The sequence below is a fragment of the Rhinopithecus roxellana genome, chromosome 8 (genome assembly GCF_007565055.1).
Source record: "Rhinopithecus roxellana isolate Shanxi Qingling chromosome 8, ASM756505v1, whole genome shotgun sequence".
NCBI lineage: Eukaryota > Metazoa > Chordata > Mammalia > Primates > Cercopithecidae > Rhinopithecus > Rhinopithecus roxellana.
The window spans coordinates 22,986,849-23,014,309 of record NC_044556.1 but is presented as its reverse complement, the minus strand read 5'-3'; the positions used below and the strand labels follow the sequence as shown (position 1 = coordinate 23,014,309).

Genomic DNA, 27,461 nt, shown 5'->3' with positions numbered 1-27,461 from the left:
CAGTTACCATGGTAATTCCTGATCTATAGAGAAGAGCAACCACAGACCCATCAGGTTTATTCCGTATAGTCAGGGTGAAAGATGCATCATCCTCTGGATGTTTCTAGGGTGTGTGAGCAGGTCTTAAGTGACAAATTTACTCTAACATTTCAATCTCTGTAAGGCTGTGGATACCTTCTATTGCAGTATTCCCAGAGAGTTCTAACATTTCATCTTCCTTTGGTATAGACCACTATTTGGTCCATATTTCAGCCAAACAACCCAGCAGTTAGGCCCCTTTCTAGTCCCTCAAGTTACAACATTAAATCCATATCTCCTGCTTAGTGGAACACATCAATACATTTGACCTGATGCAACTTTGTGTTTCTTTCACCATTATCACACATGCTTACTGTTCATTAACACACACATTCTCCAGACCGCTGTCTGTGTAAATTGGAAAAGTCACGTACTTCTTTCACATCATGTGGCACACTTTGTACTTCATCTTTTGGAGCCTGCTGGGACTTGAGTCTTGTAGGTTTAGAAGCCGAGAGAAGTGGCAGGGGATGGGTCCTGAGAATCAGTGTTGTCTTGCAAGCCAACCACCTCAGAGTTTCCTCAGGCAATGCAGGGTTAATCTCCTTAGATGGGGTGGAAGGGCTGTATATACTGACAAATAATACTGTTTTTGAGTGCCCATTTTCCTTGCCTAGCAGGAAATTCCAACCCAGTGGTTTTGAGGACTCTGTCTTGTCCCAGGGTTTTAGGTACTAAGGTAGTAGGGAGGTCCCTCCCGCCCTAAGTTGTCTGCAATTGACAGGAACTATCTGTTGGCACAGGTGGCTGGGTGGTAATTCTCTCTCTTCCCCTCAGGGCCAAGCTCAGCTCCAGGAATCTGTAACCACTTAGCAGCTCCTCTCTAAAACCTTGCCACCTTCTTTCCAGTTTCTAGGAATCTCCATTTCCTACCTTGCTGCTCCTTAAAGACATTCCTCCTGCCTTGGCCCCTGACTTCCGTTGCTCTGGGATTGATGTCTGCTGTCTGTTTTCCACTTTATCAGAATCCCCTTACAAGAAATCACGAAACTTTGTTTCCTGATTGAAATAAGAGGTCAGGGAAAAGACAGGGAGCATTCCCACAGTTGAAAATTCCAGCCTAGGCCGGACGCGGTGGCTCACGCCTGTAGTCCCAGCACTTTGGGAGGCCAAGGCGGGCAGATCACAAGGTCAGGAGATCGAGACCATCTTGGCTAACACGGTGAAACCCTGTCTCTACTAAAATACAAAAAAAAAAAAAAAAAAAAAAAAAAAAAAAAAAAAAAATTAGCTGGGCGTGGTGGCGGGCGCCTGTAGTCCCAGCTACTCGGGAGGCTGAGGCAGGAGAATGGCGTGAACCCGGGAGGCGGAGCTTGCAGTGAGCTGAGATCACTCCACTGCACTCCAGCCTGGGCGACAGAGCGGGACTCCGTCTCAGCAAAAAAAGAAAAAAAGAAAAAATGCCAGCCTGTTACCCTGTTGTAGTCATCATATACCAAAGTTGTTGAAGATACGGAGAAAGACTTCCTAACATTTCTAGGGAACTTAAATGTTCTCTAAACATATAAGGCATGATAGATGTTCCCCATAACTGGATGCTATTCCTCCTGTCCTATCCTCCTGCCCTAGCCTGAAGGCTTGTGTTTAGGAAGTTTGTTATTACTACAGCCTGTATGACTTACTTTCTGGTGATAAATCTTGTGTGTGAATTGCAGGGAAGGCCGGCATCCAAAGTAAATAGCGACTGTTGTGGTGGAGGCTGGCGGGCCGGCCTGGCTGGCTGCACTTCAGCTCCTTGGCTGCTCCTACAGTGGTTGCTGCCCTGGAGCTGACTGCGGCTTCCCTAGGGCTCTGCTGAAAGGGCCTCCCAGCTCTGGGGAGGCTCTGCCCTCTCATCTCCTTCAGCTAGGACCTTGGCAACTCTGCTCTTCCCCCTGGCAATAGGCATCTGGAATGGCTGAGTGGTGAATTCCAGGCAGCAAAAAGAGTGCCAGAGTCCAGGGCACTTCCTTCTCTAGAATCTCTCTATCAGCCCAGCACACCCCAGGTTGTGTTTTCTGAGCAGAACAAGGTGACTCTCTGCAATGTACTAGAGAAAAGGAAGGACCAGGATGCACTGCATGCAGCTGTCTCAACTCACCTTGCTCCTTTCTTCCTCCGTACCTTTGCTTTGAACATTTTCTCTGCCTGGAATGCCTTACCTTATTCTCTGTCTTTCTCCTGGTGAAATCCCTACTTATCCTCTAAGGCTCAATGAAAACACTGTCTCTTTTGCGAAGCCACCACCCTCTCCCTCAAACCCTTTTCTCCCACAGCTTTTTGTTCCTAGCTCTGTTGTAATACTTACCATATTGTATTATAGTGAGTTGTCTGCCTGCCTGAGTGCAATAACTTTTTTTTTTCTCTAACTCTTTGGCCCTAGGATCCAGGATGGTGCCTGACACATATCCATGATAGTGATGATTATAATAACAATTATTATTCATTATATGCTTAGCATTTGCGAGGCACAGTGCTAAGAGCTCCATAACATTTAATCTCCACCACAATTCTAAGGGTAGCTATTACTGTTATCCTAGTTTTTGGATGAAGTGGCGGGTTTAGGGAGGTTCTGCAACTTACTTAAAGTCCCATGTCTTTTAAAGGATGGAGCTAAGTTTTGAACCCAGGTTTGTGCAGCAAAAAGGTCAGTGTTTTAACTTTTTTTGGTTAGGTTTTGATAGGTTTTTTGATAGGTTTTGATACCTATCACTGTTTTAATAGGTGGTTTTTGAATGCATGAATGAATGAACGATTCTAGAGGTGCCCAAGTACTCCCTCGATTCCCATCTGAGTGCTGCATCTAGGGCGGGGGCTATTGTATTCCTCAGGCACTGGACTGCATTATGGTACCTTTGGCCCAGGCTCCTCACTTGATAGTGTCTTGCCTTTCCTTTTGGTGGGCAAGGGAGATTAAAAGGCTCTAATGATGGGAGATGCTCGTGATCTGCTTATAAATATACTGATCCTAATGTCAAGCCAGCATCCTATTCATGGTCACAGCTCATGGTCTGTCATCAAACTCTGTGACTGGTGGTATGAACAGGCTGGTTTGCATTTTCTCCAGAGCATTAACAGCCCATAATCTCTCCTTCCTCTGCCTTCCCTCTGTGTTTATACAGTGTAGGGCTTGGAAGGGTTGGGGACAGGGAATATGTGGGGAGCTATGTGTGCTCCTTTCTCTCTTTCCCTATCACAGACAAGAGAGGGCAACTGGTCTTATGCACTGATGTCACTGAAGGACAGAGGCAAATTGCCAAAGTATATGCCTGCAAGGAAGTAAGCAAGTAGATGCCACTAATGGTATTTGTCTGATTTCTCCTAGCTCCTGGCATATAACCGATGCTCAATTAATATTTATTTGTTGAAAAAAATTACACCACATTCACAAATGCCTTACATTTCTATAGCACCTTATGAACTCTTTACAGCTCTATGGTAGCTATTGTTTCTACTGAGTCTTGTATACATGTTAAGGAGGAGGATATTAAAGCTTAGAAGGGTTTGATGACTTGGTGAAGATTACTAGACTTATCAGAGGCAATGTCAAGGACAAAGCCAACACCTGTGACTTTGAATTCTAAAGGAGTGAAGAACGTGCAATCTCAAAATATGCCAAATTGGTATATTGATTATTTTGAGTTACAAACATTGATGAAATTGTAGTTTCAGAAAGAGCCAGTTGTCCTGTCTTCCCCTGCATGCAGCAAGCCATAAAACTTCCTCTTGGAGGGGGACTCCCTGTACTAGGGCAAGAAAATAGTCCTTATTACCAGAGACTGGGAAGTTAGAGTTGCAGTGGACCTAAATAAATATTTACCGAAGTAACCCCTATCATCCACTAGTTTTATGTCCCCTCATATGGCTTCTATGACTCCCTTAAAATTTACTGCCCCTAGCCAGATCCCCTTTACCTTTTCATTTCTTCTCAAATTCATTGTTCTTTGTCTAAAAAGTATAAAGACATCTTGCTTTGGGCACTTCTTTGGATTTCACTCTCTTGTGAAGATCCCATGTGCACAATAGTTGCATCTGATGGCACTGACTTAGTCATACCCTGAGAATGACCCTATACGGCAGATGCACCTGCCAGCAATGACTTAAGAAATGAAGGTTGCCACATGGAGGTTGTTGGGAGGAGGGTGCTAAGTGAAGGTGCTATATAAACTACATGCTTTTTTCAAGCAGTTACAGTTTCCTGTTCAGTCTTCCACCACTGGACTGTTCCTGTATGTAATTTCTCCCTAATAAAACCCTGTGTCTCGTTATGTTGGCTCTGGATCTTTTGTTTGGCCTCTCAAACATGGTGCCATTCCTGTTGGAGTCAATAGGGGTCTGGCATGACACCTACGTTCATTAAAACTAATACATTTAGTATGTTTTTATCTTGTTAATTTGCCTGGTGTCCATTTGGTTTCTAGTTCTAGCCAAAGATACCACATTGCTTAAGGGTGTTGGGGGTGCTCGCTGACTCTCCTACAATCGTGTGCTCATAAAACAATGAAACAGAAATCTCAGATATTCAATACCTAAATGTTTATCTTAAAGCAAATTCTACTCATATGGTTTCATTCTTTGCTTGACTGGTAACCTATCCCATTTCACTCTATTTTTTAAAATCTCGTTTCTCTCATTTTCTGTATTAAAACCATTCACAGTAACTTGTATAACCCCTCATTTGGAAGAGAACATGGACTTTTTCTTTTCCAAATCATTTTAAATCAACAGCTCCTCAGTGAGTGCCTCCTAACTTAAGATTAAGGCATGACCCCTGCCTTCATGGTGCTTACTTTATGTGGCTGTAGGGACAGACAGGAACCCCATGGCATATGAGATTGCAGATACTCCCAACAGAGATTTTGGTGAGCACATCAGAGCATCAGTTGCTTCTAAGCTAGCGTAAGGATGAGTAGAAATTATTTTTAGACACCCATTAGGCGGAGATGGGGAAAATAATTTTAGTTTAAAAGAATAGCAGTGGCAAAGGTGGGGAGGTATGGCCTGTTTAGGGCTGGATGAGTAGTCCCAGGAGGGGATGCAAGGAGAGAAATGAGGCTGAAAAGATGAGCTGGTATCATATTGTGGAGGTTCTCAGATGCCCTAAGGTGTTGCATTTTTTTTCAGTAGGCAGTAAGGAGCCATCAGTAGTTTGTAAGGAGGGCAATGTGATCTCAGCTACGGAGGAGAAACCCATGAGCAGCCATATCAGTGACCTAGGAGAGGCTCAGGGATTCATCCCTTATCTCCCAATTCCCTACTGAGGGTGAGGCACCATGCTGGGCTGGGGTTTCGAGATGAGCATGAGCGGCACAGAGCCAGGCCTGCAGGCATTGGCAATCAGGCGAGCAGGCCATGTATAGCTGTAAGTCACCATCATAAATGTCTCTATCTAATTCGACGAGTGAACAAAGAAAGGGGCGTATAGGGTCCCTGGCGAAGGTGGGCATCAGGAAAGCTTTCTGGTGGATATGATGCTTGAGCTGAAATTATTTACAGGGTGAGGAAGGCGACGAAAGGGAGAGAGGAGGGAGAAGGCATTCGCAGAAACAAAGCATCAGCAGCGTGACCAGTTAGCCGAACCTGCTGTGTGTGTGTGTGTGTGTTTAATAGAATTGTTTTGCTTATTTAAGTAATATGTGTTTGTTGAATAAAATGTGTCAAATAGAGAAAAACTAAAAGAATAAATCTATAATCCCACTACTTGGAGATAATCATTTAAAAAATTCGGTGAATATCTTTCCATTTTTATGTGAGTATGTATGTGTTTGAATAAGAATAAATGTGTGTGTGTGTGTATATATATATATATATAAATGTATCAATGAGTAGAAAATATGTGTATGTGTTAATATAGATTCATCTTCTCTTTGTGTTGAATATCCTGCTTCATCAGCTATAGGGATAAAATAAGGTTACATTTCTTTAATATTCAAATAATACTGACTTTGAACATCCACCAGCCCAGCCTGACAGGCAGTCTAGTCTTCCCTGGAGGGTCTCAAGTAATCTCTAAGAATGTGTAAGAAACTGCTATTTATTCCTCAGCCTGTCTTAATAGTGGCTGTTCCCATCTGCCCACTGACAATATGTCTAAGATTTAAGTAGGAAAGGGAAATATGGGTAGAGTAGTCTTTCCAGCTAGAGTGAAAACACCTCCTGGGTCAGGAACCATGTCTTTCCTGTCCACTGCTGTACCCCCAGTGCTTCAGATAAATACCCACCACATAGCAGATATTCAATAAATGCACTGAATGAATGAATGGATTCAAACCTCCACTTGTTCAGGCAATGAACATTTACTGAAGATTTTTGATGTGCTGAGTTCTGTGCTGGGGATTTGAAGTATACATGTAAACAAAATACAACTTTCATCTTTGATGGGCATAAAGATAAGCATTTAAAAAAAACAAACTCAGCCTCCAGGGGAGTCAGTGAGATTCCTAGCATCTGAGGTGTTCAAGCACACAACAAAGACTACTGACCAAGGCTGTAGAAGGGATTCTTGCTTGGGAGAAATGCTGGACTAAATGACCATTAATGACCCCTCCAAATGTAAATTCCTGTGATTGAATGAATTTTAGCTAATTGTTCCTAACTTATTAGTCATAACCAAACAGATCACAGAAGGACTCCAAAGGAAATACAATTACAAATGAAAAACAAATGTTCTGATGGGATCCAAATATTTGTTGATAACAAATGAGATTTCTTGAGAAGCCTGCAGGATGTTGCTCTCAATAGGAGACATAATTTTTTAAATAGTAGAAATTAGAGAAGTAATACATTTCAGAATGTGTTTAAACATATTTTCTTTAATTCAATCCATTTATTATATTCAGAACTCATATTCACAAGCAAAAATAACTAAGAACTGATTAAGACAACTAAAACAAGCTTTTGATAGGTCTTTTCAGAGGAAACCCAAAGGTCTCGACTTTGATCACTGTTTGGAAAATCTGAGCACAACACTTTAAGACAAAAATTTCCGTATGTTGGTCTTATTAGAATTCAAAATTCATTCATCTACTCCTTCATTCAAGAAATACATAGTGGGGAGATAAAAGAAAGACATAGTGAAAATCCACTAAGTGTAATATACTGTAGACTTTGCAATATGAATAATTCTAAAAGGTAAATGAGATCATCTATCACACATTTAAACAGTCTTTTAAAAAATTGATTTTATTACAAAGTAATAATCATCCATTAAATAAAAAACTTAAAAAATGGTAATAGTAAAAAGAATACCCATAATTATATCATTTAATAAATACCTACTGTTTATGTTTTTGTGATTTCCTTTTAGTGTTTCTATGCATGTAATTTTTATATCATTGTAATACTGCTGTGGAAACCATTTTGAGCTGAACATACGGTTGTGGCCATTAGCCTTATTAGCACACCTAGTCCCTACTATCACTAAATAACTATTTGGCCACTGTTTGTTTAATGACCAACTCCCCTGTTAGACTCTAAACACTGTCTAGTTCACAGCAATATCTCTAGTGCATGGTTTATTACCTGCTGCAGGCTTGGTTCTTAGTAGACATAACTGCAGTAAGTGAATGAATGACTCATTTACTGGGAAGGGTGGTTTGGGGGTAGTTCATCTATCTATCCATCCATCCACCCACCCATCCACCTACCCATCCATCCATCCATCCATCCATCCACCCACCCACCCACCCACTTCTTCATTCATCTATCATCAGATATCTTAGGGAATACTTGCCACGTGATAAGCACTGTGCCTTGCACCAAAGACACAGGGTAAAGCAGTGATGACGCTGCTCTGGATGGAAAAGCTCGCTCTCTGGGTGGGGAAGGAGTGAGACCCTCCACTGAGGTCTTCAGATACCTCTTCTGCAGATCTCTTGCCCAGCATTTACAACCCTAGAACTGTAAAAACTGGTCCTTTTATTAGGGCACTGTTTTTATAAATCACAAATATGCTTTGGGGTGGGCTTTCCAGTCATTAACAACTTAGAGTGAACTAGTTTCTCAGATTTAGGAGGGGAGGGAGAGAAAGCAGGCCATATGGCTATGGAAAGGACACTCTCAAGTAATTGGTTTCTCCCTTTTCTATAGTAGGAGGCCCTGGGTCATGGGAAGGCAGCAATGTAGCAGAAACATGCCCAATTGGCTTGAGTCTGTCACTACCTAGCTGTGCCATGACAGGCAGCTTGGCCAACTCTGAGCCTCAGGCTCCTTACCTTCCTGGAAGGTGATGCAGAACAAATGCTGCTGTAGACATGAAAGGGTCCTGTGAATCACATGACTACATGCCCTACCCCTTGCCAGGGAAGGGGTGAATTTTTCAGACCTGACAGCCATGCACACACGTGCTGCTCTGCAGATGGCCCCTTCTGTGCAGCTTCCTTTTTAGAGGAAAGCCCTTCAAGCTTCTTGTATCAGGTGCCACACAGACATTAGTTGCATCTTCATTGTCCTCTCCTGTGAAGGCAGAGCCTCGTGCTGAGTCCCAAGCATTCCCAGGTAGGAGGGAGGCTGTGCAGGAGAGAAGTCAGACCTGGGAAAAGAGGCAGGGCATGAACCAAACTCTCCTTTATTGGCAAAAGCTCCCCTAGGCCAGCCCTCCTGGTGCTCCACAGCTCCAGGGTGCACCACATAGCTGCACCCCAGTGCCAGCTTGTCCTGGCCCTTGGGAGCACAAACCTCCTGGGAAGGGCCCTCAGAGGACTGAGAGGCTCTGTCCTATCCAGCAGGGCCTTCTTCTACGCCACTTTGTCACATGAGCTTGAGGACAAGGAAACTCTTTCCCTGACCTGGAGGTGAGTGCATCAAAACCAGGCCTACATTTGGGGCATCCCCAATGTCAATCACATTCTCTTTGTAATTCTCACAGTACCTCATGGTCGGGTCTCTGAGAAGGAAACTCTCTGACCTCAGGGAAGAGGGAGGGAGAAAGGAGAGGTGACCTTCCTGTGCTGTGTTCCCAAAGAAAGCATGCATCTCAGTCCATTAGTTTTACCCTTTAGCTGCGCTACTGTCTTTGAAAAAATGGCATATATATATATATGTGTGTGTGTGTGTGTGTGTGTGTGTGTGTGTGTGCATGTGTGTGTGTATATATATATATATATATAATGACAAATGAGAGTTGGGATTGTTGAGAAATGAGTTCTGATTGTTGAATATAAATCTGAACTCAAGGAAATAACCACTATTAAAAGAATTTTAAACAAACAAAATTCAGCAGAGTTTAATTGAGCAAAGAAGAATTCATGAATTGGGCATCCCTAGAACCAGGACAGATGTAGTGAGGCTCCAGGGACTGCCACACAGCTGGATATTTACAGACAGAAAAAGGGAAGTCAAATATAGAAAGCAGAAGAAGGGGAAAGTGAGGTACAGTGCTAGCCCCATGGTTAAAGCTGGAGTTTGGCTTATTTGAACTTGGTTTGAACGTGGGTTGTCTGTGGTTGACCTAGGTTCAGCTGCTGTGATTGGCTGAGATTGGGCCACTTGTTACAAGAGTAAGTTACAGTCTGATTACACATCAAGTTAGGTTACAGCTCACTATGTACGGAGAAACCGTTAGGCCAAACTTAAGATATGTATGGAGACAATATTAGGCCAAGCTTAATTCAAATCAACTCTGCTTATTTCTGTAAAACCTTTTTACAGGAAAAAAAAAGCTTTCAATGTTAATTTTACCTGGTATTTTGAAAAGAGAAAGTGCTTGATCGTTGATCTTCACATTAAGATTAGAACAAGTAGGCAAAGTGTTACTCCACTTTTGATAAGGAGGAGACAGGGGCTTCATGAAAGCCATAGGACCTCCCCATGGGAGCATCTTGATCCTTTGCTCCTTGCTCAATGTGAGGGCCGTGGTAAACTGCCTCAGGTCTGAGCACAGCACAGTCCCTGATATACAGTGTGTTCTTCATAAATGCCAGCCAACCAGGCCCTTCACATTTATGTAACCATGTGTAGGTGTCCTGTACTTTTACTTTATAATATTAATGACAACCTCTAATGATATATTTATTAATCATCTCATGTCAGTCCCTGGCACACCCACTATATGACAGCAGGGATTGAGTCGGTCTTGTTCACCACCTGCATGCCTAGCAAAGTGCCTGGCAGACTGGAGGCACCTGCCAAACAAGTGCAAGGTTGGGGAATGAAAAGCTGGCCCTATCATAGCAATTCTGCACCATCGCGACACTTGGCCATGAAACTTTGCTGCCTCTGTTACCTAATGAATCTAATGGGAGTAACAATCCTCTCTCAAGGACCAGTTCCCTCTAAGTTAGGAAACGCCATTGCTCAGAAAATGCTCTTCTTCCCATAGAGGCTTCAAACTGCTGTGGACTGGGAGTACTCTTCAAGGTGCTCTCTCATGCCATGGCCAATTTGTGCTTTTTTCTATGAATTAGAAGCAGGATGTTACTTCGGACAATATCCAATAAAATTGTTCATTTGATTATTGATGATTTGTCTGACATATTGTGTTGAGCTCTTTTGTTGCCACACACTGAATCAGGCACTTGGGGCCCACTCAGACACTGCTCTGAGGGAAAGCCCTGGCCGATGATGGTAACAAGGGCAGGGGGTGCATGGGCCATGGAAGGCAGGCCAGGTGCTCAGGGAGATGCCTTCCGATCTCCAGTGAATCTTGAAGGGCAGTCACAAATTAGCCAGCAAAAGACGACGTTCTAGTTGGAAAGGTCAGGATGACGAAAGCCTGCAGGGCGTGAGAACTCCCAGCATGTGTAGGATCCATCTCTGCATGTTTTCTCACGGTGTGTATGGTTTAATGATTACTCTTTCTTCCTAATCAGAGCAATGTTTAGGTGACTTCTGTTCCAGGTGGGAATGGGCTTTCTCTGCCCCTTTGGGAGCTTTCTCACCTTAGAGTATCTGCAAAGGCTGTCACCCAGTATGTTTCTGAGAAACCACACTCCTGACAGCTGACACCAGTGTGGGGATGAGAAGGCATCCTGTTTCCCACTACTTCCTGTAACAGGGATCCCAAGAGAGCACTGTGACTTATGATTCACTTCAGGGTCTTTCCATTTTTTGGAAATGGAAAGACCTCTTGCCAAGGCCCTGCCAACAGAGGTGGGAACAGGCGTGGGTGCCCATGATCTGGGAGAGGTAAATAGGCTGAACTTTGGGGGCACCCAGAATCTCTAATTGAAAGGGGTTGAAATGAGCAGGTTGCCGGCCTCCTGCAGATATCGGTGTCTGAAACCTCCATAGAAAAGTCTGGTTGGGTGCACATTTGCCCCCAGCTGTCTGTGGAGGAATAAGGTCTTAGCCAGTTGGGGTGGTTTATCTTTAGGGTGGACTGCTGGGCAGCAGGCATGGGAGAGGCACACCCCAGTTTAGCCTGTTCCTCAGTACAGCAGCCTGCCTTGTTTTCCCTCAAGGCGGGTCTGCTTATGTTGACATTGATTCCCCTTGCAAAGTGATGTGTAGACAGAGCTTCATTTACAGGTGATTATCAGTAAGTCCTGGGTTTCCATGAGATCATTTTGCTTTCTCCTGGGAGGTAAAGCCTCTTTCCTAACTCAGGCTGTCTCAGTGTTTTGCAGCCCTTTGTCACAACAAACTCATCAGTGGCTATTTCCTTACGAAGGCTTCTGATAGGTTCACATGCCAGAGTTTCCAACCTTCACCAGCAGCTCAGATTTATGCCCCAGTGAATGAATGTACTCAGTACTAGTTCCTTCCTATCAGCTTAGGAAAGTGTGTAGTTCAAGGATTTAAATCATTTAAACAAACCTAATTGGGAAATGTAGACACTTAAACTTTCTACCTGATGACCCCTTTGGTCCAGCCTAGCCGCCTCAGGATTTATGGTGCAGTGAGTATTACTCTGTTATTTTATCTCACATCTTTTCACGTTTCCTTTTTTCTTCTTAACCGAGACCACAAATTAGAAAGGACCTTCAGATTCACTCCCTGCATTATACGCTTGAGCACACAGGCCTAGGGACATTGATTGCCATACTTGAGATCATGCAGCTATTAAGGGGAGGGGATGAGCCAAGGACCCAGGTTCTTCTGATGCCCAGCTTAGGGCTCAATCCACACTGGCTCCATCTTTACATCTAGCCCTGGGTGTTCTTTTTTTAATAATTTATTTTTTATGTTTTTCGAGTCTCGCTCTGTCTCCCAGGCTGGAGTGCAATGGTGCGATCTCAACTCACTGCAACCTCTGCCTCCAGGGTTCAAGCAATTCTCCTGCCTCAGCCTCCTGAATAGCTGGGCCTACAGATATGCACCACCACACCTGGCTAATTTTTGTACTTTTTGTAGAGACAGGGTTTTGCCATGTTGGCCAGCCTGCTCTCATACTCCTGACCTCAGGTGATCAACCCATGTTGGCCTCACAAAGTGCTGTTCTTACAGGCATGAGCCACTGTGCCCGGCCTGGCCTTGGATGTTTTACTGCATCCATTTCCCCAACCATTCATGGCTTTGTAACTAGAGCACAGTGTTCTTTCCGTAGAAGGTACTTGAGGAAAGTGTTGCCTAACTTTTTATTTGCTTGGGGTTGCAATGTCAGCTTGCAGGAAATGCACTAGAAATGTGTGGGGAAACTCTGCTTAGCACCCTCCATGACTCTCTCATTTGGTTTTCAAGGACTGACGTAGTGATGTCATTCATTCTTGAACAGGAAGAACTAGCCAAGCTTGTTTTCAGAGTCTAGCACACCACTTTGAATAGAGGCTAGAATTCTCATGCTAACCATCACGCTATGTACAAAGCATAGCCAATAACTTGCTGAATTTCTGCATCTCTTGGTCTTTAATGGAAAAGCATCTTCTCCAACCTAGGGAATAAAGTATAGGCTTTGTCATTTTATGTAAGGAAAACTCAATACTAGCTACTCTTTCTGGCATGCTTACTATGTGCCACATATATGGTGCCTCTATTATGCTGTACAAATGTTAATTTATTCAATCCTTGGCCCTAACTGGTAAAATGTATATTATTCTGAATTTTATAAATGAAAAGAGTGGGGCTCAGTTGCTTTTCCAAAGTTGCACAGCTAGAAAGTGGCAAAGTATGGAGTCAAATTGACTAACTATAAGTCCTGCAGACCAGAAAAGGTGACACTTTGCCTTTGAAGACACAACAAGAGGGCTTTCCTGGATGTCTGCCAGAAACTGCTGTCTTCTGGCAGGTGCTGGGCCTCTGTTCTCCATGTTCAGACTCCTAAAGAGAACATTTGTTTATTTCTCTCTTCTGGTCCCACTTTTACATCCTATCCCCATGGGAGGGTAAAAAAGCAGAGGAGGCCCATCCACCTCCACTTCTCCTCTTGATGTTTGCACCAGCGGCCACAGAGATGGGGACAGACTGGACTCTGGTGCCATGGACTGGCACATGGTCTCAAGTTTCTGGCCCTGGGGTTGGAATACAGTGCCACTTGCTCTGTAGGAGATCAGGGGAATGCTATTTACAAACATTGAGTATCTGAACTCATTTCAGTGGATTTGGGAAAATCACTCTCCATGGGAATAAAAGTTATCGAGAAAGAATTTTTAAATACTCTATATATACATAGGTCGAATTTATTATTTCCAAATACAACAGATATAATTATCCTCTCCCATGATCTTAAACAGATGTATCCCAGAAACATTTTGTCTGTGTCTTTAAAAGACTGCTTTGCTTTTTCTGATATTAGGTCAGTAGAGAAATGTATCACCCTGCTGGTAAAAGCCAGTTTTTGAGCAATATCTGCATAACTGTTAGGTGTATTATTATTATTTTTTGTCTAACTTTCATCCTGCACTCCTCAGCAGAACTGAAGATACTCCCTGTTCCAAGGAAGCTCATAATCTAATGATGCCATTGGAAAGTCACCGGTTATTGTTGTGGGCCTTTTGCAAATACCCTCCAAAAAAAGCTTAATGTGAGTTTTAATCCAGATAAATAAACCTATTAAGAAGGAAAAGGAGAAGGAATAAGTGGCATGAAGATTTACTACTCTTAGAGTTTGTTTTCTTCTCTGTAAGGAAGAGTTGTTCCCCATTGCTTCAATCACAAAAAACCATTATACACGGTCCAAGAAGAGGGGAAAAAACATGGTAGAAGATCACTTTATAAGGGACAATAAGTACTTGAAAATTAGCAAACATTCCTTTAAATTTGGGAACTCTTTAAGTGCTCAGGGTGAATACATGAGAGGTAGTAAAGAGTGAAGTGTGCAAACTCCATTTTACAGTCAATCTGGCAGCAGAATTCTCAGTGTGTCAAGGAAGTAAGCAAATGTTAGAGAGGTAAACAGATTCCAGATTAACTTACCTAGAAGAGTCTCCAAAAGCAGCTGGGAAGCAGAAGAATGCAGCTCCTTTCTTGCCATCTGTATTGACTGGAAATCCCCTGGTCTAGTGGTTCCACTGGCATGGGGGCATCACACTCCTCCCCCCAAACCCTTCAGAATTTCCAAGGAAGCCTGTCAAGCTCAATTAAGACTCACTGTGTCCCCCAGGGTCCTTTTTTGCCACATGGAAGAAGACAGAATATGTCTTATCTTGATGATTTTCTTCTAATCAATTTGAGTGTCAACAGCTAAATTTGAAAAATAGAATGCAAAGTGAAGACTAGATTTATCATTGTTAAGCTGGGAAACCAAGAGTCTGCATTTCTGTATTCTAGGGTGAAAATGAGAATTCACCTGTGGAACTCACTGGCCATTGTGGAAGAAACAGTAAGATGACCCTCCCTTCATTATTCTGGCCGATACAGTATCAGATCACTTTGTGTTTCCACTTCAGAACTTTGTGGGTGGCTTTTGTTCACTGCTGTATCCCCAGCACCTAGAGCAGTGGCTCATGCAAAATAGAGTGTCAATAAGTATTTGTGGGAATGAATGAATGTTTGATCAAAAGAGGTAATTCTCTCATGCTGCCAAGATGAATGTGGGGTCTGAGAAATGTGTTCCTAGAATCCTGCATTGGAGCTTGAAACTCAATTGAAGTTTTCCTATGGAAGCAATGTTATGTAAAGTGATTGGGAGTTATTGAAATAATGCTCTTGACACCATGACTGCTGTAGGCACTTGTGGCTTGGCCTGATGCCTTTGTTACAGTCTATGTCACTGTTTCCATGGGAAAATACATTCTGGGTCCCAGGACTTGGCTTATAAGTGACTTTGAAAATACAAACCAGTCTTAGTTGAGACCTGCCTGAAACTTTGGTTTGACTGTGGCTGTCTTGGAATGTGTCCAAAATAAGACATTGCTAGGAAACCTGAGTGGCCTTTGTTCTTGTGGCTGGTTCCTACCAGGAAGGGTGGTGTCATGTCAGGAATGTAGACTTGAAGTCTGTGGACCATACCATGCTAGCTATGACCCTTCCTTAAGTGGCCTAAAAAGACTAGAGGATTTTTAATGGACTGGGGAAAGGTCCTTCCAGATATGTTAATATCTCAAACAATTTAGCTACATAGAATGTGGCCCAGAAACATCACAGTGGGTCACGAGCAACCATGACGTTCAGTGAGGTTCAGAGATAATCAGGGTATTACCCCAGAAGATTACAATGTTGGGCATAATATTTGTGGCATAATTGTTGTTTAATCAGCTCTGGGATATGGCTGGGCTATCTTACAGAACAAACAGCCTCATGCACACTGATGCACATTTGAAGGAATATCCTCCATGTAGACTCATTCAGACATCCCAACCTGCTTTTCTGCAGATTGGGGTTGCTGTGAGCAGCCAGCAGTCTCAGATAGCATTGGTATTGAGGCCATGGATATCCAGGGAGTAGCCTGGCACCTTGTTCATTGGCATGAAGACCGTGGGGCCTCAAGGGAAGGTGGAAAGTCTAAGCCTCTCTGGTCATAAGATAGGGTCACCTGGTGATGGAAGGGCTGCTATTGGTCTTGAGAGGGTTCCTGACTGACCACACAGATGTACTTGCTGGGACATGAAGAGGTGTCTCTGCCATGAGGCTGGTGGGTCTTGGCAGGGGACAGGGGGGAGAGTTGGAAACAGAAATCTAACACAATGGTGGGAGAGTGATTTTAAGTTGTTGGAGGAGTTAAGAGATTCTAGCCAGGGTGTGGGGAATGAAGTAGGGGTGAAGGACAGCACTGACCTCTTGAATAAGGACAGTATCAGTAGACTCTGTGTCACTGTGTCTGCATCAGGGGCCCCTCTGGCAGTGAATGAGGCTAATACAGCATGTTTCTGCTCAGGCTTGTTAATGCCTTTCATTGCTTTCTCTCTGCCCACATCCGAGACTGCTGGTGTTAGCCTCATTTTCAGTAGGCTCTACTCAACTGTGGCAATCATGGGCACCTGTAGGCTCTACTCAACTGTGGCAATCATGGGCACCTGTAATACCAAGCTCATATCTCACTAAGTTTGCTATGAAAGAGGACCAAGGAAAGTTCCAAGGCTGATGCTTTGCAGCCCAGAATGGATAATGATTATTACCTTGATTGGCCAGGCCTGGGACAGGTAACCGCTCTCAAGCCCTTGGACTGAGACTGGGGGAAATGTGGTTCCCCAAGAAAAACTGAGTTCCTATTATCTAAAGAAAACATGGATATTCAGCAGAAAAACACCACATTTCCACACTTTTAAACTCTGAAATATGTGACTGGGTATAAGTCAAAGCCAGAAATTAAATGAGGGAATGGTTCTCTAAGGCCTTCACATAGCTGCTGATGTTCCTAGAAAGTGAAGGGGTTTTCCCTGATTTGTTCTATAACGTATTTTAAGTAAAGTATGCTCAAGTTCTTGTCCTGGAAAATCATCACGTGATTAACAGCACATAGACTGGAAAATTGGGGAAGGGCAGGAGGAAGACTAAGAGAGAACTCTTGTACCCTTTCAACAGATAGGCAGAATCACTTAGCATGAAGGAGGAAATGAAGCAATAATTGAAACCATGAAGTGGGTGTCTTTGTATGTGTGCATGTGATGAAAAAAGTGCATCATCTATGTTAACATATAGCCAGATGAAAACCCAAGTCATTTCCTTTACTGTAATATTATTAGATAACAGTGATACTTATTATTTCTTCATCACTTTCTAAGTTATGGGTTAATTTAATCTTGCAATCAGATTCTTCTTCATCAGGTAAAGTTCCTCTTATTCTTCAATGATACCTCTTCAAAGAGTCTTTCCAGATTCATGTAGGGAGGGATCTTTTTTTCTTCTTCTTGGTAGCTGCTCACTGCTTTTTGTGTATACCAGTATGGTAGCACTTGTCATGTTGCACTGTGATTTTTTATTTGTTCAAAAGGCTCTATCAGGCAAGAGCTATGGGCTTTGAGGTGCATCACTTGACTTCTCTGTAACACAAACGGAGAATAACAGTTCATCCCTCTTAGGGATGTCACAAGAATTAAATTAAATGAGCTGATGCATGAAAAGCACTTAGCATAATACCTGGCGTATAGTGGGAGCCCAGTAAATATTGGCAGTTAGCATTTTAGTGTTCATTCTCATTAAAATAATAATGATTATAATAATTATCATCGCTGTGTCCTCTACTAGATGGGGAAGTGCTTGAGGGCAGGGACTGTTCTGAGATCATAGTAGGTACTCTATGTGGAAAAAAAGGAGGGATGAGGGAAATAAAAAATGGAAAAAAACAAAGAGGGTAGCAATACCAGGTTGGCCTAGAAGTGACAGCTCTGGGTAACCAGAAACAGCCTCTCCAGCTAGGAGGGATCTCATGACCTTTGGTTTTATAGACAAGGAAATGTAGGGGTCAAGAAAGATTAAGGAGCATGTTTAGGATCACAGCGTTGGCAGCAGTGGCCTGGAATCCAGGCTTTCTCCTGGGTTACCCTTCATAGCCCCTGCTTTATTGGCATCGCCACTTTCCTTATATGTATACATATGGCTTGATAAACCTTGGTTGATGTCTGCCACTGAGAGAATAGGGCATTTCCTATGTATCCCCAGATGGAGACTGAGGAAAACATGGATATTTGATGGGAATGTAATGTATTCGTTATCTTTTCACTGTCTTTCTTGTAAAACCCGAAAGGCAGCCATTAAAAAACAGTATGATCCTGGTCTTAATCCAGCAGGCTCCAAGCAGCCTCAGCCATTATGAGAGTTACTGACTCTAATTGCAAATTATGAGACAGTTAAATAAATACAGCATATGTCCTTCTTTAATATAGATTTAAACCTTCTTTAATATAGGATTGAACTGAACTGTCTACAAGGATTACTGCCTTCCTTGGGAAATAGGCAAGAACTGAGCTGACATAGGAGCCAAAACAGGGTCTCTGGAACTCATACTGGCAGGAATATCAGAAAGGAAACCCGTTCGTGTGTTGGACTGGATGGGGCTCCTCAGAAGTGAGAGAAAAGTAATAGTGAGATTGACAGAGTGCTTGAAAGGGGAGGTGAGAATGAACTAAATGTAAGAAAGCCAGGTTGGGTATAATACTGTCTGTAATTAAATATACTTAATCACAAGGATAATGATCTCATGTGTGTATTATGGCTTACATTATACCCTAGGTACAGTCATTTGCCCATATTGGGAATTTGCACCCTAGGGTGGAGAGCCAGCATTCTAATTAGGAAGCCTGTAGTCCAGAAGCAGCTACTACAAGAGCTCCCATGACCTTTATCTATGATCAACAGTAGAGGCTTTGCTAGCTGGCATATTTAATGTTAGAAATAGGTTTCCATTGATGAAATCCATGGCTTCTTAGCATAATGGATGCTCCAAACAGATTTTCATTCATGAACTTACTAGTGGTAAAGATAAGTGAATTGTCTACAATATTTTAGAGCAGCTTCCTGCTCTTGCTTAAAAAGAGTATAAACATCTAGCCAGTCCTGTAGCTCTTAGTGATGCAATCCTGGATCAAGATTTGGATTCAGAAGATACTAGTGTCTTGATGCCAACTATGCAGATTAATTGAATTCTGTATCCAAAATATTGTCGTATTTACCTGAAATGATGATGTGCTATCAGGAGCTAAAAAAGCCACGCTTTAACTATGAAGGAATAAACCCAAGGATGACATGCAGAGTATGTTATTTATCCAATGCTCTCTGACAAATTACTCCAAAATGTAGTGGCTTAAAACAACAATAATAATAATCTCCCATGGTTTCTGTGAGTCAGGAATTTGAGAGCAGTTCTGGCTTGGAGATTTCTCATGAAGTTGCAATCACATGTTGGCTGGAGCTGTAACTATCTGAAGGCTTGACTGGGGCTGAAGGACTCACTTCCAAGATAGCTCATTCCATGGTTGACAAGCCGATGCTCCCTGCTGGAGGGAGGCCTTAGTTTTTCTCTATGTTGACTCCTTCTTGTATCCTGGATTTCCTCACAACATGGTGGTTGAGTTCCAGAGGCAGGCATCTGAAAACAGAGAGCCAGCTAGAAGCTGTATCCTTTCTGTGATCTACCCTCAAAAGTCACAAAGCATCACTTCTGTCCTACTCCATTGATTGGGACAGTCACAATCCCCTGCCTAGATTTGAGAAGAGAGAATACAGACCCTTCCCTTAATGGGAGGAGTGTCAGTTGCCAGTCACATTTTGTGAAGAGTATGTGCTATGAGATAAATATTTAGGTGTGGCAATTTTTGAGAAATACAACATGCTACAGTAAGTAAGGATGGCAGTGAGAAAAGGTAAGAAAACAAAAACAACAAAAACAAAACCCACCTAGGGCCTTGATACCATCACTGGGCTACTGAAATAATCAACCATGAAAACACCTACCTCAGAATATCTTGTTTTGTAAGATAGTACTTTATCTTCATTGTTTTATTTGGGTATTCTATTATTGTAGCTGAAACTATTTTAATGGATATTACTTGGTAGAAAAGCTAGAGCAAAAGACCTGGATTCAAATTCTCCCATGGCTCCCTAGATGATATGACTTCAATGAAAGCATTTATCACCATTCATGTATTCAACAAATGTTTATAAATGAACTTCTATGTGCCAACCAGGTACTGCTTAAGACAGTAAGAAGGCAACAGTGATTAAAACCGGCCGAGATCCCTGTCCTCATGGAGCTAACAATCGACTATGTGTTCTGTGGGACTGTCTGTGTGTGAGGGAGGTGGTGGCTATGGAGTGGCAAGAAATAAACCAGATAAATAATTAAGATGACGTTGAGTGGTGAGGAGTGCTATGGAGGAAGGTAAAGCAGGAAAGGGTGACAGTGTGACGAGGGAGGTCCTCATGCACAAGGTGACATTTGAGTAAGGACTTGAAGGAGACCCAGTGTGTATTAGTAACACTTCCAGTGGGACCTAAGAGAGAGGATAGTAGGAAGTGAGGACAGAGGTTTTAGGGGGTGGGAGCAAATTGTATAGTGAAATGGGAAGCTGTTGAGCTTTTGATTAGAGGATTATAGAATCTGATTTACTTTTTTTTTCTTTTTTTTAGTTATACTTTAAGTTCTAGGGTACATGTGTACAATGTGCAGGTTTGTTACATATGTATACATGTGCCATGTTGGTTTGCTGCACCCATTAACTCATCATTTACATTAGGTACTTCTCCTAATGCTATCCCTCCCCCTACCCCCCACCCCATGACAGACCCCAGTGTCTGATGTTCCCCACCAGTGTCCAAGTGTTCTCATTGTTCAATTCCTACCTATGAGTGAGAACATGTGGTGTTTGGTTTTCTGTCCTTGTGATAGTTTGCCCAGAATGATGGTTTCTAGCTTCATCCATGTCCCTGCAAAGGACATGAACTTATCCTTTTCTTTTCTTTTCTTTTTTTTTTTTTTGAGACGGAGTCTTGCTCTGTCACCCAGGCTGGAGTGCAGTGGCCGGATCTCAGCTCACTGCAAGCTCCGCCTCCTGGGTTTACGCCATTCTCCTGCCTCAGCCTCCCGAGTAGCTGGGACTACAGGCGCCCGCCACCTCGCCCGGCTAGTTTTTTGTATTTTTTTTTTTTAGTAGAGACGGGGTTTCACCGTGTTAGCCAGGATGGTCTCGATCTCCTGACCTCGTGATCTGCCCATCTCGGCCTCCCAAAGTGCTGGGATTACAGGCTTGAGCCACCGCGCCCGGCCGAACTTATCCTTTTCTATGGCTGCATAGTATTCTATGGTGTATATGTGCCACATTTTCTTTATCCAGTCTATCACTGATGGACATCTGGGTTGGTTCCAAGTTTTTGCTATTGTGAATAGTGAAACAAAAAGCATACGTGTGCATGTGTCTTTAGAGTAGCATGATTTATGGTCCTTTGGGTATATACAAAGTAGTGGGATCACTGGGTCAAATGGTATTTCTAGTTCTAGATCCTTGAGGAATCGCCACACTGTCTTCCACAATGGTTGAACTAGTTTACACTCCCACCAATAGTGTAAAAGCGTTCCTATTTCTCCACATCCTCTCTATCATCTGTTGTTTCCTGACTTTTTAATGATCGCCATTCTAACTCGTGTGAAATGGTATCTCATTGTGGTTTTCATTTGCATATCTCTGATGACCAGTGATGATGAGTATTTCTTCATGTATCTGTTGGCTGCATAAATGTCTTCTTTTGAGATGTGTCAGTTCATATCCTTTGCCCAATTTTGATGGGGTTTTTTCTTGTAAATTTGTTTAAGTTCTTTGTAGATTCTGGATATTAGCCCTTTGTCAGATGGGTAGATTGTAAAAATTTTCTCCCATTCTGTAGGTTTCCTGTTCACTCTGATGGTAATTTCTTTTGCTGTGCAGAAGTTCTTTAGTTTGATTAGATCCCATTGTCTATTTTGGCTTTTGTTGCCTTTGCTTTTGGTGTTTTAGTCATGAAGTCCTTGCCCATGCCTATGTCCTGAATGGTATTGCTTAGGTTTTCTTCTAGGGTTTTTATGGTTTTAGATCTAACATTTAAGTCTTTAATCCATCTTGAATTAATTTTTGTATAAAGTGTAAGGAAGGAATCCAGTTTCAGCTCTCTACATATGGCTAGCCAGTTTTCCCAGCATTTATTAAATAGGGAATCCTTTCCCCATTTCTTGTTTTTGTCAGGTTTGTCAAAGATCAGATGATTTTAGATGTGTGGTGTTATTTCTGAGGCCTCTGTTCTGTTCCATTGGTCTGTATCTCTGTTTTGGTACCAGTACCATGCTGTTTTGGTTACTGTAGCCTTGTAGTGTAGTTTGAAGTCAGGTAGCATGATGTCTCCAGCTTTGTTCTTTTTGCTTAGGGTTGTCTTGGCAATCCGGGCTATTTTTTGGTTCCATATGAACTTTAACGTAGTTTTTTCCAATTCTGTGAAGAAAGTCATTGGTAGCTTGATGGGGATGGCATTGAATCTATAAATTATCTTGGGCAGTATGGCCATTTTCCTGATATTGATTCTTCCTATCCATGAGCATGGAATGTTCTTCCATTTGCTTGTGTCCTCTTTTATTTTGTTGAGCAGTAGTTTGTAGTTCTCCTTGAGAAGGTCCTTCACATCCCTTGTAAGTTGGATTCCTAGATATTTTATTCTCTTTGTAGCAATTGTGAATGGAATTTCACTCATGATTTGGCTTTCTGTCTATCATTGGTGTATAGGAATGCTTGTGATTTTTGCACATTGATTTTGTATCCTGAGACTTTGTTGAAGTTGCTTATCAGCTTAAGGAGATTTTGGGCTGAAACGATGGGGTTTTCTAAATATACAGTCATGTTATCTGCAAACATGGACAGTTTGACTTCTTCTTTTCCCAATTGAATACCCTTTATTTCTTTCTCCCGCCTGATTCCCCTGGCCAGAACTTCCAACACTATGTTGAATAGGAGTGGTGAGAGAGGGCATTCCTGTCTTGTGCCAGTTTTCAAAGGGAATGCTTCCAGTTTTTGCCCATTCAGTATGATATTGGTTGTGGGTTTGTCATAAATAGCTCTTATTATTTTGAGATACAGTCCATCAATACTGAGTTTATTAAGAGTTTTTAGCATGAAGTACTGATGAATTTTGTAGAAGGCCTTTTCTGCATCTATGTAGATTATCATGTGGTTTTTGTCATTGGTTCCGTTTATATGATGGATTACGTTTATTGATTTGCAGATGTTGAACTAGCCTTGCATCCCAGGGATGAAGCCAACTTGATCATGGTGGATAAGCTTTTTGATGTGCTGGATTTGGTTTGCCAGTATTTCATTGAGGATTTTCGCATCGATATTCATCAGGGATATTGGTCTAAAATTCTCTTTTTTTGTTGTGTCCCTGCCAGGATGATGCTGGCCTCATAAAACGAGTTAGGGAGGATTCCCTCTTTTTCTATTGGTTGCAATAGTTTCAAAAGGAATGGTACCAGCTCTTCTTTGTACCTCTGGTAGAATTCGGCTGTGAATCTGTCTGGTTCTGGACTTTTTTTGGTTGGTAGACTATTAATTATTGCCTCAATTTCAGAGCCTGTTTTTGGTCTATTCAGAGATTCAACTTCCTGATTTAGTCTTGGGAGGGTGCATGTGTCCAGGAATTTATCCATTTCTTTAGATTTTCTAGTTTATTCACGTAGAGGTGTTTATAGTATTCTCTGATGGCAGTTTGTATTTCTGTGGGATTGGTGGTGATATCCCCTTTATCATTTTTTATTTCATCTATTTGATTCTTCTCTCTTTTCTTCTTCATTAGTCTTGCTAGCAGTCTATCAATTTTGTTGATCTTTTCAAAAAACCAGCTCCTGGATTCATTGATTTTTTTGAAGGGTTTTTTGTGTCTCTATCTCCTTCAGTTCTGCTCTGATCTTAGTTATTTCTTGCCTTCTGCTAGCTTTTGAATGTGTTTGCTCTAGCTTTTCTAGTTCTTTTAATTGTGATGTTAGGGTGTCAATTTTAGATCTTGCCTGCTTTCTCTTGTGGACATTTAGTGCTATAAATTTCCCTCTACACACTGCTTTAAATGTGTACCAGAATTTCTGGTATGTTGTGTCTTTGTTCTCATTGGTTTCGAAGAACATCTTTATTTCTGCCTTTATTTCGTTATTTACCCAGTATTCATTCAGGAGCAGGTTGTTCAGTTTCCATGTAGTTGAGCGGTTTTGAGTGAGTTTCTTAATCCTGAGTTCTAATTTGATTGCACTGTTGTCTCAGAGACAGTTTGTTGTGATTCTGTTCTTTTACATTTGCTAAGGAGTGCTTTACTTCCAACTATGTGGTCAGTTTTGGAATAAGCACAATGTGATGCTGAGAAGAATGTATATTTTGTTGACTTGGGGTGGAGGGTTCTGTAGATGTCTATTAGGTCCACTTGGTGCAGAGCTGAGTTCAAGTATTGGATATCCTTGTCAATTTTCTGTCTCATTGATCTGTCTAATATTGACAGTGGGGTGTTAAAGTCTCCCATTATTATGATGTGGGAGTCTAAGTCTCTTTGTAGGTCTCTAAGGACTTGCTTTGTGAATCTGGGTGCTCCCATATTGGGTGCATATATATTTAGGATAGCTAGTTCTTCTTGTTGAATTGATCCCTTTACCGTTATATAATGGCCTTCCTTGTCTCTTTTGATCTTTGTTGGTTTAAAGTCCGTTTTATCAGAGACTAGGATTGCAACCTCTGCTTTTTTTGTTGTTTGTTTTCCATTTGCTTGGTAGATCTTCCTCCATCGCTTTATTTTGAGCCTATGTGTGTCTCTGCATATGATGTGGGTCTCCTGAATACAGCACACTGATGGGTCTTGACTCTTTATCCAATTTGCCAGTCTGTGTCTTTTAATTGGAGCATTTAGCCCATTTACATTTAAGGTTAATATTGTTATGTATGAATTTGATCCTGTCATTATGATGTTAGCTGGTTATTTTGCCCGTTAGTTGATGCAGTTGCTTCCTAGCATTGATGGTCTTTACAGTTAGGCATGTTTTTGCAGTGGCTGGTACCAGCTGTTCCTTTCCATGTTTAGTACTTCCTTCAGGAGCTCTTGTAAGGCAGGCCTGGTGGTGACAAAATCTCTCAGCATTTGCTTGTCTGTAAAGGATTTTTATTTCTCCTTCACTTATGAAGCTTCATTTGGCTGGATATGAAATTCTGGGTTGAAAATTCTTTTCTTTTAAAATGTTGAATATTGGCCCCCACTCTCTTCTGGCTTATAGAGTTTCTGCCAAGAGATCTGCTGTTAGTCTTATGGGCTCCCCTTTGTGGGTAACCCGATCTTTCTCTCTGGCTGCCCTTAACATTTTTTCCTTCATTTCAACTTTGGTGAATCTGACAATTATGTGTCTTGGAGTAGCTCTTCTTGAGGAGTGTCTTTGCAGCATTCTCTGTATTTCCTGAATTTGAATATTGGCCTGCCTTGCCAGGTTGGGGAAGTTCTCCTGGATAATATCCTGAAGAGTGTTTTCCAACTTGGTTTCATTCTCCCCGTCACTTTCTGGTACACCAATCAAACTTAGATTTGGTCTTTTCACATAGTCCCATATTTCTTGGAGGCTTTGTTTGCTTGTTTTTACTATTTTTTCTCTAAACTTCTCCTCTCACTTTATTTCATTAACTTGATCTTCAATCACTGATACCCTTTCTTCCACTTGATCAAATCGGCTACTGAAGCTTGTGCATGTGTCACATAGTTCCTGTGCCATGGTTTTCAGCTCCATCTGGTCATTTAAGGTCTTCTCTACACTGTTTATTCTAGTTACCCATTCGTCTAGTCTTTTTTCAAGGTTTTAACTTCCTTGCGATGGGATCAAACATCCTCCTTTAGCTCAGAGAAATTTGTTATTACTGATCGTCTGAAGCCTACTTCTGCCAGCTCATCAAAGTCATTCTCTGTCCACCTTTGTTCTGTTGCTGGTGAGGAGCTGCTATCCTTTGGAGGAGAAGAGGCACCCTGGTGTTTAGAATTTTCAGCTTTTCTGCTCTGGTTTCTCCCCACCTTTGTGGTTTTATCTACCTTTGGTCTTTGATGCTGGTTACCTATAGATGGGGTTTTGGTGTGGATGTCCTTTTTGTTGATGTTGACACTATTCCTTTCTGTTTGTTAGTTTTCTTTCTAAGAGTCAGGTCCCTTAGCTGCAGGTCTGTTGGAGTTTGCTGGAGGTCCACTCCAGACCCTGTTTGCCTGGGTATCACCAGTGGAGGCTGCAGAACAGCAAGTATTGCAGCACAGCAAATATTGCTGCCTGATCCTTCCTCTGGAAGCTTTGTCCCAGAGGGGCACCCGCCTGTATGAGGTGCCAGTCAGCCCCTACTGGGAGCACCTACTAGCTATGACCTTTCTGGGGCTGCCTGGCTTCTTCACAACACAGTGACTGCAATCCAGGGGTCCAAGATTCCAAGGGTGGGTGGCCCCAGAAAGACAGGGAGCCGGACAGAAGCTGTGTCAATGTTTACAACCCAGCCTTGAAAGCCTTCCTTAGTTCAGCCACATTCTATTAATCAGGCAGTTATAAATTTCTGCAAAAATTCAAGGAGAGGGAAATAGACTCCATCTCTTGATGGGCAGGGCAGAGCTGTTAGCTTTGGTCACTTCTGGACCGCTAAGATACTATCTTGGTACCCCTTACAAAATAGGTACTTAATAAATGAGGGTAAACAAAAATTAGCAACAAAGAGATACTATGTAAATAAAATGCCCTTAAAACGGCAGCTATAAGTTTGAGGAAATAGTCAATTCTTGTTATTCCTGGTAGTTACCTTCTAGAAAGTTGCTGTGAATATTGAGTTAGTGGATACTGAACTATTGCTCCTAGGGGAAATACAGAATTAGATTCCTGCCAGCCTCTGGTCACATTTTTGTTAACTTATCACTACATGACCTTGTATATGTTCCTGTTTAAAGACACATTATTTGCTACATAGTGTTGATTCAGTAACATTGAACTCAGCCAGCGGCACTAACTTGTACCTGAATGAAACTTACCTAACACATATTTTCTCCATAAGGCACATCTCAGCCTTCCTGTGCTTAGGAACATTAGATAGCACTTTAGTACTACACTTGAGGACCATTTTATTTTATGTTATTTTTTATTTAAAAATATTTAATTGACAAATAAAGATAGAATAAATTCAAAGTGTATAATGTAAAGATATGGCATATGTATAATTATGTAACGATTACCAAAATAAAATTAACACATCCCTCATTACCTATGCTGTACATTGAATCCACAGAACTTACTTCTTCATCTTATAACTAAAAATCTGTGCTGTTTCACCAATGTCTTCTCATTTGCCCTGTTCCCTGTCCCCCACCCCTGGCAATTACCATTTTATTCTCTGTTGCTTTAGGCTTTTTTTTTTTTCTTTTTTCTTCTTTTTTTGGAGACACTTTTAAACAGCAAAATCACCAAGAAAAAGCACAGAAACATGAAAAAACTTGCACTAAATAGACTGTGAAAAGGATCCCAGTTTACAATATGACAGCTGAAAGAAGAAGACAGAGAATTGTCTTAAGATCAACTAGGAAGGAGTGCGTTGGGTAACTCAAATTTTTTACTGCTTGGTGTGTGTCTGTCTGCTAATGACCTTGAAAGGACCACA

The 27,461-nt window shown here is 42.0% G+C and overlaps 1 long non-coding RNA gene across 2 annotated transcripts in view; it reads left to right on the top strand.

The window, feature by feature from the left end:
- LOC115899093 overlaps positions 1 to 27,461 on the top strand; it is a 215,625-nt gene that overhangs the window by 37,852 nt on the left and 150,312 nt on the right. The window contains exon 2 of one of the 2 annotated variants that reach the window (XR_004058718.1): positions 14,701 to 14,752. The exons of the other annotated variant lie outside the window; for it this stretch is intronic. This is a non-coding gene — a long non-coding RNA (uncharacterized LOC115899093). The remainder of the gene's footprint in view (positions 1 to 14,700; positions 14,753 to 27,461) is intronic. 2 annotated transcript variants of the gene reach the window in all.